The 15275-nt window shown below is 38.7% G+C and overlaps 1 protein-coding gene across 1 annotated transcript in view; it reads left to right on the top strand.

The window, feature by feature from the left end:
- NPR3 (natriuretic peptide receptor 3) overlaps positions 1-2234 on the top strand; it is a 50919-nt gene extending 48685 nt beyond the window's left edge. Inside the window, exon 9 of the transcript XR_005567053.1 lies at positions 485-2234. The gene's annotated coding sequence lies outside the window, so the exon portion shown is untranslated. The remainder of the gene's footprint in view (positions 1-484) is intronic.
- Positions 2235-15275: the final 13041 nt, after the last annotated feature.

Genomic DNA, 15275 nt, shown 5'->3' with positions numbered 1-15275 from the left:
GCTGATTAAAAGTCCAAACAGATTAATTTTCTTGTAGAAGGTATTCTCAATATTTGTTAGAATTGAGATTATTTTTTTAAATTTGCCTCCTCACAGATACACTTATAATTATATGCATGTCGTACAAATAAAAGTAATTATTTCTCCTGCTTTTGCTTGATGGCTGTGCTCTTATGTCTTCATCCCATTGCAAACAGGATTTCTCTGGAAGTACCTAGTAATTTTCCAGTATTTCTGTATAAAGCATTGTAGAAAAAAAAATGCACAAATAGTCTTTTGTGCTCCTGATAACCGCAGTAACCCTTAAGGTGCTTTGTGAACAAAAGTGCACATTTTACATGACTCATCTACAGTCTCCTCTAGCAATTTAAGATTCTAGTCAGGGTAAACTAAAGATTAGTTTACTAATGTTTGTTAATATTCTAAATTTTCTAGAAATCAGTAATGATTAATGTTTTACCCCCACTATATTATACATCTTCAGAGAAGACGGCAGGAAGACAGACTTCTGACATCTTTCCTTCATTGACAGCAATGGAAAAACGTCTCATCAACTTTCCTAAAATGAGCTTTTCACTCAGGCTTGGGAATATGGCTTGAGAGATCATTGACTGAATTTGTGTTCAGTGCATGACCCCCAGGCTATTAGTGCATGCCCAACATGTCATTATGTTCACAGTGACAGGACTTTCTTCCACTGTCGCTAGATTAATCATTTTTTTTAGTAGCTTGTCCTTCAAAATAAATGCTTGAGATATGTGTGATGAATTGTGAACATGTATACGTATATCAATATTTATGAAACAGTTCATCCAAGTGTGTTGGGTATCCTTTTGTCAGAGAGCATCAGCCAGTCTGACAGGTAAAAATTTCGTGTAGTGAAATTACTTAAGGCAATTGATCTTCAGTGGTAGCAACTTTTGGATATCATTTTAGATATCCTGAAACCTAGCTGGACACATTTTTGTGGCTTTCTTAGGAAACTATTTCTTGAGGAACATTCATCACATTTCTGAAAAATTATGGTGGCCTTTGAGCCAAATCTTGGTCTTGAACCTCTGCCAATGTTTTCTTGAGTTGAAAGAGCACTGCCAATAAAAAATAATTGTACAACTGACAGAACCTCTTTTCTTGCCTCCTATGAATAATTTACAGTCTATCATGCCAAGAAGGGTCTGCCTATGTACATATGCTACTCTTGGTAAATATTCCTAAATCGTCTTAGGGTTGGTTTGGTGGTCTTTAGTTCTCTACCTCAGAAAAAAATAATCATATTCCTCTTTTGATAAGTAAGTGCTCTGCCCAGCTTTTTGTTCTGGCAGTGCACTGGTTTATTGTCAGTGTTTATTACTTCTTGACATTGCCATCTAATTTAGACAGTAAATCCCTGGTTTCAAATTTTCATTGCACATACATGTAGTTCAGAAATAAGCTAATGGCAAAAGTCATAACCATGAATTTATAATCATCCAGGACAGGCAACATAGGAAGCCCATGTCTATGTAAGCCCTGTTCTTCTCCCACTTGTGTTTCTGCAGTACCAAAACAATGTCCTCAGCCTGCCCTATTCCTACTGCTCACTATGTGAACAACCTCCAACAACTACTACTGGGCTGCCTGTAAGCCAGCAAACTTCCCCTTTTGGGGTCTAGCAGGCTGATAGCACAGTTATACCATATAAAACAGAAAGGAGAAGCAGTGCTTGAGCTTCTTCCTCCCACATCTTGCCTGTCGTTACAGTAGTAGTGCTATGACTGGGGGAAAACCAGCATCCTGGCTTTGGATGAGGTATGGAGCTGCAGTTTTTCTGCCTCCCAAGAGAAAAATATGAATGTGGACCAGTGTTTTGCTCTACTCATTTACTGTTGTATAAAAAATGAAAATTCTGCATGTAAAGGTATTTAAAAATAATTTTCCCGTAATCTAAATGCCTAGACTACTAGACTACAGCAGGCATTTCTCACTTCTTATTTCTCTTGCTGCAGCAGAACAATTTTTTTATCATTATTTTGTCTTCAAATGGGAAGAGCGAGAAGGTAGACTATACTGGAGCACAGTGGCAATTTTCACAGCAACATGGATTTGAGGATTTAAATCCCTCTTAAACCCTGACAGAAGAAAGGTATGATCTGGTGCTTGTTACAGCCCTGGTAATAAATATTTATTAAAATGACTGTAGTAGGAACAGTCCCTCTGAGTGTGACTTATGTATCCTTGCCAAGTTAGATGCCTGAATCAAGGAGTGGACTAATGTCTCTGACATCTAAAGAGAGAGGAAGCTGCTCTCATGATGAAGAGTTTCAGATAGGGAGGAAATCCTGACAGCACTGTCTGTTGTTGAACTTGCACACACGTGATATGCCCCTGCTGAAAAGGATTGCCAGTAACAATTAACTTGACTGTTGCTTGGGCAGCCTTAGAGTGTATAGTATGCTGAGACTCCTCTGCAGTACTTACCTCCATGTGCAGGAAGGAGGGTCTAGAGGAAAAATTCGCAGCCCCTGACTAAATCCCTTCATGCAAGATTTCTTCAAAGCAAATGAAGGGATCCCACTTGCCCCCACTTGATTACTTCAGTGTTTCATGGAATATCAACTGGAATAACAGTTTAAGAAATAGCTTTCTCTTTTAAGAAAAAATACTTAAAGGAATACCTTAGACATCAAAAGGGCCAGTCCAATAAAACCACCCTCAATTAGGTAAGGGAGAACAAAAAGCGCAGCAACAGCCTGATGAGTACAGGAAATTAAACTGAAAGTCTTAGGCTACTGGGTAATGACTAGAAAAAGGCATATTATAGGTTGGGGAGACAAGGGCTTTGGTCTCTGTTCACAGGATAGATTTACCAGAGCAGAGAACTGGCCAGTATCCAACCTCCTACCCTCCTGGGATAGAGAGAAACAAGGCTTTCTACTGGGTCCTGGGCAGTTTCAGGGAACAAATAATGGAGCCTGTCAGGAAGGCACCAAAAGGTTTAAAGAATGTGGACTAGTCCCTGCCTTTTCACATGCCTTCTTAAACAGAAATAAACCTCAGAACCACCTGGGATTCACCCAGCACTACTTATAAATATGAATAATGGAGTAAAGACATCCAACAAAGGAAAATGCAGGCTATGTATCAGAAAAAATTGCATAAGAGTGTGATCTATTAGCACTCGTACACTCCTCCCAAAGGGGGTGGAGGTGGAATTTCTGTTGCTCAAAGTATTAAAACCCCAGGCCCTTGGGAGTGTGCTGCGGGAACAATCTCACACTGACTGGAGGGAGGATGAGGTGATTTAACTAGTAGTCATTTCCACCTCCAAATCCCTTTTATGTACATGCCAGGGTACCTTTAGTGACAAGCTGCAGTTCAACGCCAGAGCTGAAAGCAGCCTGGACACAGCTCGAGAGAGTGATTCAGAAGAAGTAGACAGGAAAGGAGGTATAGAAAGAGGGGTGGGGGTGTTAATTTGGCTGAGACAAGCCAAAGAGCATAAAAAATTTTCCAGTTCAGTTTCGGATGGGAACTGAGGCTGAAATAAAGAAAGAGTAGTTAAGTGATCCCATCATTCCTTAAATATTTATAGACATATGTCACATGCCAGTGGCAAGTATATTAAAGCCTCATTAACACTGCTTTCCTTAGTCAAGGCCTGACAAATTAATATAGATACTAAGGGCTTCTACCTCTGCCACAGATACCATTGCTCTCTAAGCCTTCACCTGGACCTGACCAGGGGAAATTCTTCTCCTGCCTGAGCTGCAACAAAAGTTTCCATCGGCACCAGCAGCAAGCACTTAATTTCCTCCTCCCTACAGCTCCCCCTTTTCTGCCAAGGAAATAAAAATGAAGGAGAAATAACCTTTCCTAATCGTGAATGTCTGCATAAGAGATTATATTCCTTTTCACCCCTTTGCGTTGTCAGTTGTTTCTATAGTCACTCCTTTCATCACTTGTTTTCACTTTGTCATTTTTTCCCTTTGTTTCCTCCATCGTCCTCTCCAGTGCCTCTACTCCATCCCTAACCTGTGTCCTTCCCTCTCCCTGCCAGTTTTCCTAAGTGCATTCTTTCTCTTTCTTTAAAGCCATTTTAAAAATTATTGTCTTGTTTTAAAGAGTCCACCTGGATTGTACACTCCTGTAGAAAAAGTGTCAGCCAAGCTGGCAGCCTGATACAACGAATCTCTGGCCCAGCGGTCTTGCCATTGGTTCCCCCAGGCTGTGCTGAGGGGATCTGCATTGTGCTCCCTTGTTCCCAACCTGCTCTGAGTGTTACCGTACCCCCTTACTGCTGCAGGGACTGATACTGAAGGAGAAAGTACCTTTCTCTATTGCTATGTGGCTCTGATTTTATTTCTGACTCACAGCAGAATAACTGCAAACAACTGCATTCCTTCAGAGGACATTGTGTCTGTCACCTGTCCATTAGCAGGTGTCAGACAGTGTCATGATTTTTTTTTTTCATAAAAGACAACACAACTTTCTTTAGGATATTTTGAAGATTTATTTATTTATTTATTTATTTATTTATTTATTTATTTATTTATTTATTTATTTATTGCTAGGTATAAGAGGCTTCTCTCTGATTTCTCAGAATCTAACCTCCCAGACTGGAAGAATGATCAAAATCCATTTGCAATATTGTAGCCTTCAACAGCATACAGACCACCTGTTGAAAATAAAGGTTATTGTCTGCCAAACAAACATTATTAGGAGTCTATGTCCTGCTAGAACATGATGTACCTAACTTGGCAGACTAATGTTAACAGGATAGTGCCATCACAGAGGGAGGAGGCAAAGACACACCCGTACATATCCCATGATGCCAGCACAATTCTTCCTATTCCTAGAGGCCTATAAAATTTCAAGCTGACTGTGTTATCTGTAGACCTACAGCCCTGTGTTTAGGCAGCAAAGAGAACCACAGTGCAGGAGAAGATCTTCAAACACTGATAGTAACTACTACTTACACAAGGCTCCACAAGGATAAGAAAGTTCTACAGAAACACCAACCAACACACCCCACATGGCATTGACAATGAGCAGTGCTGCCTCTCAAGGAATGTTTTAATCTTCTGGCTAAATGCCAGCTTAGTTTTCCTTGTGAAATAAGTTCTACAATTGAAACTCTGCGTAAGTTGATTTCTCCCATGACAGATCAGGCACCTGATGCAGCCCTTGCACTTCTGTCGCTGATTTGGCCAAATGTTGAACCTGACTATGGAGCAGATGCCACAGCTTAGTTGCATCAGAGTAGGGTGGTTAGGTTAAAATTCTTCCAGATGCAGCAGCCAAGGCTTTGAAAAAGTAGTAATGGTTTTAAATCTCTCAGTTCAGAGGATGCGTGATTTGAGATACTTTGATGTGATTTGTCTTTGTCAAAGGCTTACTCTGAGAAAATCACAGCTTCTTTAGATGCCCATGTATAAACAATGCATCCAAAATCACTAATCATTTGGAAAACAGAAGTATTTAAAAAAAAAGGTTCTCACATCCTTTTCAACCCCCAAATCCCTAGTTACTACACAAAAAATCTGATTATTATGTCCTTTTTTTGTTAACTGGTTACTTCTCACTAGTAGTTTCACAAATGCACATATAGGGGAACACACTGAAATAGCAAGAAAAGTGTATAGGAAACTTTGAAATATTGGGGAAAAAAAAGAACCACCAGCCCTGTGAATGGAACAAACCTGAAGTTGTTGCTTGAGTAACACCTGCATTCAAAATGCAATCTGAAGCAGGGCTTTCAATCAAAAACATCACCTTTCAGGCCTGCAGCTCTGGTAGCTTTAAATGTCCACATATTTACATTACATTTACACTGCTCCACTGCTCTGTGTTTCATTAGTTGCTTAGGCTCCCTTGTGGTTGCAAGGCTAACTGGATTAGTCCATGATTCCCAAGAAAATTAGTGTCCTGGGTGGGAGGCAGGAAGATGGGCAGTGTTGCAAAACAATTGTTTCCTATTGTAGTTCCGGTTTAAAAATCAAGGAGATAATGTTATACTAAGCTACTTATTAATAACTAATGTTATTAATAAATAGACTAGATATAAATCTAGTCAAATTGTATCAATGCATTCTCATGCACAACACACTATCTTCTGTATGATCATGCCAGATATATATATATGTAGATATATAGATATATGAAATACCAAAAGCATGCATTAACTACGTGGTGGAAACAAAGCTAAGTTGTATAACTATGTGTTATTTTTAAAAAGTTAGGCCTGAGTGCTTTGTGTGCCATAGAAATCATACCTGCTCATAGATATACACATTTCTTTCCAATGGTTGGAGAGCAAATTAATAATTGAGGAGCAACAGCTTTTTATGGGAATGAGAACTCTTTTCCCAGAACTTCCTTTGCACAACTTTCTTCAGGTTTGTCCTGTTCAGAAAAGGAAAACACAGATCTTAAGTATAAAGGACAAGCTTTAGAAACTGTTCAAGGCATGGTCTATCAAAATACATCTGGTAGAATTATTTCCACTGTCCCACCCTTAAGACACATGTGTGCAAATTTTCTCACAAATACTTGTGTATAGTTCTATCAAAGTAAAATACAGTTATGAAATGTCTTGTTTTATTTTCTATGTATTGCCGTTCTTACTCACGATTGGATGATCACATCTGAAAAGCTTCATATGTGAGATTGATTGAAAAATGTGCATCCACACTGTGAAAAAGAAAACACTGTTGAGCCCTGCTATAATGCTCTTTCCTAGAAATCCTGTTACAACTTTTTAAAATTAAAAAAAAATATTTTCTGTCAGCCCTTTTTTTTAAAAGAAATCAGTATTTTCTGCAAGAGAAAGAGTCCTTTTTTTCTTTAAATAGGTCTGTTGTCAAGCATTTAACACTATATTAGGAAATACTAAAATGTAAATAAGAAATGCTGCCTTCATCATTTTTTGCTGAAAAAGAACCGAAGGTTCAAGCAAGAGTTTTGTAGCAAGGTAAAACTTAAAAGAAGGTTTTCTGTAATTAAGGTCCTCATTATGCCTTCCTCTGTGCTTATGTGGTTTCCTAAAGGAATGAGATCATGAACTCCAGTAGTTTGTCGATCAGTGGCAAGTTTTGAAACAGTTGTTTATTTCAACTGTTTGACAAAGGGGTGGATGAGTGAAAAAGATACTTGGGGTTCAGAGATTTTGTTTAAATGGATGACTAAGTACAAGGAGGGGATAAGAATCAGAGGGAGAGAGAAACAGCTGAAGACCTCTGCTGATGGAAGGAATCAAAGCTGGGTTCAGCGTTTATCATCTCTGTTGTCCTGGTGCTACCAGTACCAATCCATACACTGAGCTGGTGGTCAAGCATGCTGTCCCAGGCTTCTTTCTCAGTAACAGGTTTGAAAGGTAGTGTAACTTGGAGTCATTACTTTTCATTTGGCATTGAAATAGATGAAGGAAAAAGACAAAGAAAGGGAAGGATAAATATTTCTTCAACACACATCTAAAACACTAATAAGCAGGAGTTTGCAAATCAAAGGAAACAAGGAAGAAACCCTCCTAAGTTTAAACTGAGAACAACTACTCTTATTTTTTCTTTTTCTACTATTATCTGGAGTTTTCCTTCTTCCTAACATTATCATTATTACCTTACATTGAAGCCTATGCTAAGTGTGATTTAACACTGGAGACAGAAAAACAGAGAGGTCTGTTTTTTCAGTATCAGGGGTGTCTTTGTTGTGGAAAGCTGTCAGCTCCCAAATGTTGTCTACACTGCATAGATCTGTATACTTTGGCAGGTTTATAGCTCAGAATCTAGCTCCCCAGAGACTTGCTGCAACTTGTAAACCCATAAGGAGTTTTTCAGGCCAGTTCTATATCCTAATTCATTCACTTATGAGAACAGTTTCATTGTAAGACTTTTAAAAGGCATTTTCAAATACTTGTTTTCCTTTGTCATTTTTGCTGTAACTGTGATTTGAAACATTGAAAAAGATGTCAGGTTAGGTTCCTGGGCAATATCTGGATTTCAAGGTGGAATTCCTAAAGTTTTGGGGTTGTTATCTGAGATGCAGAAAAACAGACAGGACAAAAAATATTGCAGCATTTGTTCTTGGCTTTTTACTTGGATTTATTTCTAAATGTACTGCTTGCCCTTTAGGTCAAATGCCTATATCAGCTGTGCAGCTGGACAAAATATTTCCAGCTGTAAAAAGTGAAAAAAGCAAAAAATAATCATCAAATTAAACATTTTATTTTATGTTTAGCAGCAGAGTTCAGGTAACCTGAGACATTTTGGTGTTTTTATTTGTTCTCTTGATGGGAAAACAACCTGTTTTCATTTCATTTTGATCTGAATCTGTTTCTCTCTGCACGTTTTCAGCTCACTTAATTAATTGCTGATAAAGCAAACATATGAATAAAAGATCATTTAAACCTACTCTTTCATTACTAATATCTAAAATATTCCATTTATTTCAGGGGAATAAGTAACACAAAACTTCTTTTTTGACTACAGATTGTTCAGGAACCTCCAGTAATATGAAATCTTAGCTCAGTAAATTACTTTACACTTTGTCTCAGGATTATAGCTTCTTTGGATGACTGGATTGCTTGGCTTGAATCTTTTATCTTTTTTTCTCATCAGTTCTTCCAGTCTTCCGCTCTTAGTCTTTCATGTTCTCTCTCTCTCTCCATTCTGTGTGACCTTTTCTTTGTACTCTTAAAGCCACAGATACTAACTGGTTTTTTGAAAGACACACTAAAAATTGACTCACTCCTGAATGCCAAGAGTAAATTGCAAATTATTTCCGCCACCATTCCAGGGGGTCCGTTCAGAGCCCCCTGAGATGAGGGCCTGCATTCACAATGTAACACGTACAGAAAGAGGATAGCCAAAGCTTTGCTGTATTCCAGCAATTCCTGCCTAAGCAATGGCCTAGAGGGAGGCTGCTGCAACTGGAAACACCTTGAAGTCCTGAAAGACCTTCCAACATGCCTCTGTTCCTGTTCAAGGTGAGAGACGATGGAGGTGATTTACTGATGCAGCTGATCCTTTCACTTCCTTGCAGAGCTCCAGCACACCTGGACCGCTGCCCCACTGGGACCAGGAGCAATGATGAAATCAGCCTCTGGAGGACCGGCTGCCAAATGATTCAAAGAGTATTGCGCAAAAGCACATTTCTGATAAAGTGTTTACACACCAGTTTATAGTGTTTTCATGCAACCCATACATCCTCCTATTCGGTTCTGGTTCATTCCCCCTGCCCACAAACACAGTATGTAAGAGTGTCCAGAGACAGTGTGATTATGTCTGTTTTAACAATACACACCATCCTGTGGAAATGGGACCAGCAATTAAAATTAAATTATGTTTCTTTTCCTCTTTGAAATCATCGATGAAAAAAATAATCTAAAAATACTGGCTTAACCTTTTACTAATATCACTGTGAACTTTGGTTTAAGGTCTCTTTATTTAACTGTTTAAAAGAGGAAATGATAACAAATGTTTCAAGGAACATTTTTTCCCAAAGACGTAGGAACTCTGTCTCCAAGCAAAATACTTAACCACTTCTTGTTTACAAGAGGTATTTTCTGATGTTCTTCTCTGGTTTGAAAAGTTCCAAAACTCACATTAAAAAAAAGGGAGAAGCACCTTTGTGGAACTCACAAAAAAGATCCCTCACTTGCATTGCAGTTGGTTTGACAGAGAAATGTAACAGAAGACATGAGAAGTACCCAACAATGAGTTTTCTTATAGGACTACACTGTGGAGTACATAAGCACAAGTGAATTTAGTAACACCTAGCCATGTTAGATTGCAGTTAAATTAGAGCTTTCGCTTACTGAGAAATATTTGATTTAGCTGAAGTTTCCAATACAGAGTTTTAAAATTGAATGGAAATAAATAATTTAATGCTGCAAAATGTTTGGGACATTGTTAACTAAGTTAACTTCTTTAATTGGGGGGGGGGGTAACCCTACACATGTTATTAAACTGATTTTTGCACAGTGCTGAATGTTTTGTCCACATTCTCTCCATGAAATTGACAGAGCTAAGTGGAAGTAAAGAGGCATGTGAGAGGAATCATCACTTTAATTTGATTTACTTATCAAGGCACATCTAGGAACCTGCAGATTGGAGAGATTTTATTCACCAATCTTTAGTTACAGAAATAGTATTACTGCCATCAGAGGAGAAGCAGGCGCCTCATGGGCTTTCTGAGCACGTTAAAAGTGCATAGTGAAAGGACTCAGCACGGAGCTTTTCAAACCTCTAAGTATTACCAGTTGAAACAATTTTTAGGATTTATGTTGCTTCATTCTTATGGATGTGGAGACCATAACCTGGCCTGCAAAATTCAGTTGCTTCTTCAGTTTTTTGCAGCTGTCCTGGACAGTTGCTGGATCTGGTCTCTTGTGGGAGTTCTCTGTTGAATACTTTCTGACAACTGGACAGAAGGACCCTTGTTTAGTTGTTTTCCTCCTTGCAATGGAAAGAAAATTCACTCTACCAGCTACTTTGAGGAAATCTCGATATGGAGGGAAGAAGAAAACTTTTAAAGAGGTTGATATTTAGCATTTTTAAAGGTGAGGAATACATACCAGCCAAACTGTTGGACCACTGGTACTCAGAATCAAAGACAAAACAGAGGAAAATTAATTTGTCTGGAGATTTCAGTCCTTCACTTGTATAAGGCAGTAAGAGTAATCACAGTGAAGTCAAGAAGGTCCCTCAACTGACTGCAAACAAGGTTTTACTTTTAAGCCTGGATGTAGATGTTTGGTTAATATCAAAGAAGTTCTATTGCTATAGCTGGGAAAAGAAACCAGGGAGGTTGATTCTTCCTGGTGAGGGACATTATGACTTTTATCATTCTTAGTGAGAGATGAATGCATTACTCAGGAGAATAATAATAATGAGAAAGAACTCAGATTTTCCAAGGGATCTTTTTATTTAATTTTATTCATGTTATATTTATTTCATTCACTGTGCTTGACAGTGGTCACATAGTTTAAAGAAAGCTGAAAAAATTCTCATCAGATAAAGCCTTCCCAGAGGAGGAATTTCTCCCAGTCTGTATCGGTTAGTGATTATTTTGTATCCTGAAGCAAAGGATTCATACATAAACATAAGCCACAATTTCTATCTGAATTCATACAGTTATGTGTCTGTGAAAAAATAGCATTTTCCATGATGGGTTTCCAGAATATTTCTGTCAGATATTCCTGTGCCTTGGGTACTTTTGAAAAACAAATTAAAAGCCATTATAAAGTGAATCTCTGAAAATGGGATGTGACACAATTAAAAAATGGGGTCTCTGGACATTTTTCCTATGCCAAAGCACCACAGTGGGACTAAGTGAAGGTTGCATGGTACACTGCACACCTGACATGAAAAATAGATTAAAAAAACTGCAGACTGTACAGACCTTTTACAGTTTTCCTCAGAGAGACCCACTGTAACAACCAAAGCATCAAGCTGGCAATGACCACAACAGCAGCTCTGTCCCAGGGCACTGTCAGCTTCCTAATGCTCCAACTCATTTGTGACTCTGCACAGCTCTGAGGAGTTGTGTTTGAAGGCTGGAATACTGAAGGACTACTGCTGACTGGATTTACATTGCTGGAATAACTGCATGATGTGCAAAATCTCCTGTAACTTCTTTTTTCCTCATACTGTTTTATCTCAGCATGATGAGAACCCCTTCTGCAATTTCATTAGGTGGGCCTGAGCTGAATACAAAATGCAAACTCTGACTGGTAAAGGATGCTTTCCTCACTCAGATGAAAACATTTGGTCTTAAGCCAGATTTAGAGCTTTCACAAGAGTACATGGTCATGAAGCAAGGCATCTTGATTTTTGCCAGCACCTTGTGTAATAAGAAATCTGTCTAGCCATTCCAGGAGGAATTTTGGATGTGATTATTTCTCACATAATTTTACAGTTTTTAAGTACTTCTCACTTACACGTGAGTGGAAGGAAAATGATAGTCAGGACAGCAAGCCCTGCAACAGAAAGTTGACCCTGGCAGTGCTGCCCTTAATCAAGCTGAAGTGCTAACCATTTCTCATAGAAATTATTTCCTGTCTGCTGGACGTATTCCCACAGCACCAATAGAGAGCTGGTGTATTGCTGTAATTGAAAAAGCTTAAGTTGTCCAGGAGGCTAGCTTTGTATGAAATGCAACACAGAATATCTACTACCAGATAGCAGAAAATACAGAAATTAATCCAAACAATGTTACTTTCAGCTCAAAAAAAAAAAAAGAAGTTTAATAAATGGAAAAACTAACACTGATTGCACTATACAGTATGCTATGCTACCCTTTTAATAACCCTGACTCTCTCACCCTTTCACAAAATCACTCTTTATCATACTACGGTAAAGCATTTTCTCATTCATTCTGATCTCAATTCATTCATTTTCCACAGTATTTCCCCTCTATCCCACAATGTCTAGTGCCTACTTATGCAGAGTTTAATGACAGCTTAATTCCACTTATAAATACCCGCATCTAAGTACATATGAATTGCTTTCATATTTAGTGGAGCTATATACAAATCATCCAGGCACCACTTACGGTACCCAGGCTTCAGTATATAGCTGTTTATCAGATCTGCTGTGTATTCATTCATGAATGTTTGGAATGCATTCTATAGCAATTAGACAGGCCTGTCTGTTTATACTGGTACTAATCTAAATCAAACCTAAAATAAATTTTATTCAAAAAAAAAAAACCTACGTCCTTCTCATGCAGAGATTTGCAGAGTACTGATCAGAAGCCATTATCCTGTTGTGCAACAAGAAAATTTCAATCTCAGGTTGTGCAAATCTGACAACACACTTACATATTTGCAAGCATCCTCTGCATTTCATTTAAAAAAAAATGAAGAAAAAACTTAAAGGTGTTGATGCTAAGTTAAAAGGGGACTCCTGCAAAGTGTCTGTCCTCAGGAAAATGGTCAAGTTACCACTTTTGGATATTCTTGAGGTTTCTGAGAATAGTAAAATGACCGTTCTGTTCTTCCCTCTGATTTTGGTGCCTAATGACCAATTTCTGAGAGCTAGAAGCCTGTGGTCCCTGAGTTTAGACACTGTGATTAGCACAGCAGCCACAGACTCCCTAGTGCCTGAGCATAACCTTTCACAGAGTTCCCTTTCATGGGCAATTTGACTTACAGTTCATGTCTTCAGGGATGCACGATCATGGAAGCAGACAGACATAGCCCTTGAAAAAAAATCTGTTAATCTTTACCTCTGCTAGCATAACTGATCTCCAAATCCAGACAAAAAATAAGCTGCCTGTATTTATTTTCCTGCTTCAGTTTCCTCATACTTAAGCAGTTTTTGGGGTTAAGGTACTCTACTAAGGAGCTCATTAACGTTTTCTTCTTCCTACTGTACTTTGACTTTTTCTTCAAAGCACAGAGTTGAAACAAGCTTTTCTCTACCCTTTTCCAAAATGTCCTCTAGAAAAAAAGAGTTTTCTTTTATAACTTACTTTATGATGACAAGATGACTAACTTTGTTTAATTTCTCTCTCTTGGAGTGCTCGAAAATGAAAAACTAGTTTGTCCTGAGCAAAAGTTTTCCTCAATGCTATTTGAATGCACAATCACCAAAAAGTTTAATATATTATAATTATGTTCCATTATTATCCCTGTAACCAGTGCAAGATTCTTTCTTGACAGCGCTGCTGAGGTTTAACCTAAGTAGGAAGGCAAAAGACAGCAGCAAAAGAAGCCAAGCTCCACCTCCAAAATAGATGTTGCAAGCTGACAAAGTCATGTGCGTATGGAAATCTCATTTCACATGGACATTTTCAGTGACCTTTTTCGTTATTCTATTGCAGAAGTGATATTCTGCAATAACTGTGTCCACATGGCCAGCTGTTTCCTACTTAATTTCTATAACAATGGCATAAAGACAGCAGGGGCCTTTTTCTGGGCAGGAATCCTGTGGTGTTTTTTCCAGATGGTGAGCTAGCTGTTTGTGTTCTGGATCTTGTGGTGTGTTGTGATTGCATAGCAGAGCCAGCTGGAATCAGCCAGAATTGCAGGACTTGTGGTCAAACTACAGATTTCCACTGGTTCATCTCCTTTTGGTGAACCAAAGCATTTTCAAGCTGCTGTCAGTGCCCACAAAGGGAACTCTTTTGTCTGCCATGCCCCTAAAAGCCTCTCATACAAAGGGGCTGAGATCTCCACACTGAATGGATTTTCCTATAGAAAGCACACAATATTTTAACAGGCTATTTAGCAGCTCAAACGAGGTGATGGGCACCAGGAAGATGAGAACACTAGGCAGGAATAAACTGTTTCTGAAATAATTTTATTTTGTGAGCACAGGTGAAAGACTGAAGGTGCTCGGGAAGGCACGGTGCTGCAGATCTGTCATGCTTAGTGGGGACAAAAATAATGTAAGTATTATGATGATTTCTGTTCTTAGGAACTCTGCCATGCCAATCTTACAGGTATGGAAGCAGCACAGCAGCATGGAACATAAGTCATAGAAGGCATGGGAGATTCTTGGTGACATTACTTGCTTGTTCCCAAGTGATTTTAATGTACTAATGGCACCCCATGCCCATATTTTGCCTACTGCACCAAGATGAAGCATTCTAAAGAAATATGTTTAAAGAGATGTTTCTCCATAGGTTTTGACGGCCTGGTTGCTCAGTATGGAGGCTTCTCCAACAGCAGCATCACAAACTCATGTATACATTGAATAAACTGTGACATTGCTCCAAAACCCACAGGGGATACTTGCAGTGTTTAAATTCTTGCTATTGTTTTGAAAAAAACCCAAAAGGACAGCTTACCTACCATTCCCCTTGCTCGTGAAGCCTTTAAGCAAGAGTCCTGCAGAAGCTAATATGGGAAGATGTATTAGTTTTTCCTGAGAAACTACAGATAGACAGTGGAGTGTGAATTTAAAAATCTGAGCAAGAAAAGAGAGTTCTTAAATGGATGACTGTGAACACTACTCCCCTGCTTGCTTGCTCTGGGCTGATAAGAACAAAGGAGAGCATTTTTCATGGAGGCAAAAAAAAGAGGTGCTCCCAGACAGCAACTGACAATGACAACAGATTCAGAGAGGATTTGTCTTCCTACATGGAACATCAAAATAAAGAGACTTCATTCATCACATCTTTTAAGCATGGGAATTATGCTTTTATGGAAAAGAGAATGACTTTTCACAGAACAGCATATGTTAAGTATGTCACTTTGGTAGGAGAGGCCACTTTATAAACTGTATTTTGCTGATCTGCATTAAGACCAGTGCTTTTATCAGCCATACATTGTGCATTCAGCTTGAGGTGCTTTG

Source organism: Pipra filicauda, unplaced genomic scaffold (assembly GCF_003945595.2).
Source record: "Pipra filicauda isolate LSUMZ 115617 unplaced genomic scaffold, ASM394559v2 scaffold86_size2582843_pilon, whole genome shotgun sequence".
Classification (NCBI taxonomy): Eukaryota; Metazoa; Chordata; class Aves; order Passeriformes; family Pipridae; genus Pipra; species Pipra filicauda.
Note: the sequence above shows the minus strand (reverse complement) of the source record. Positions and strands in the feature narration are given on the sequence as shown.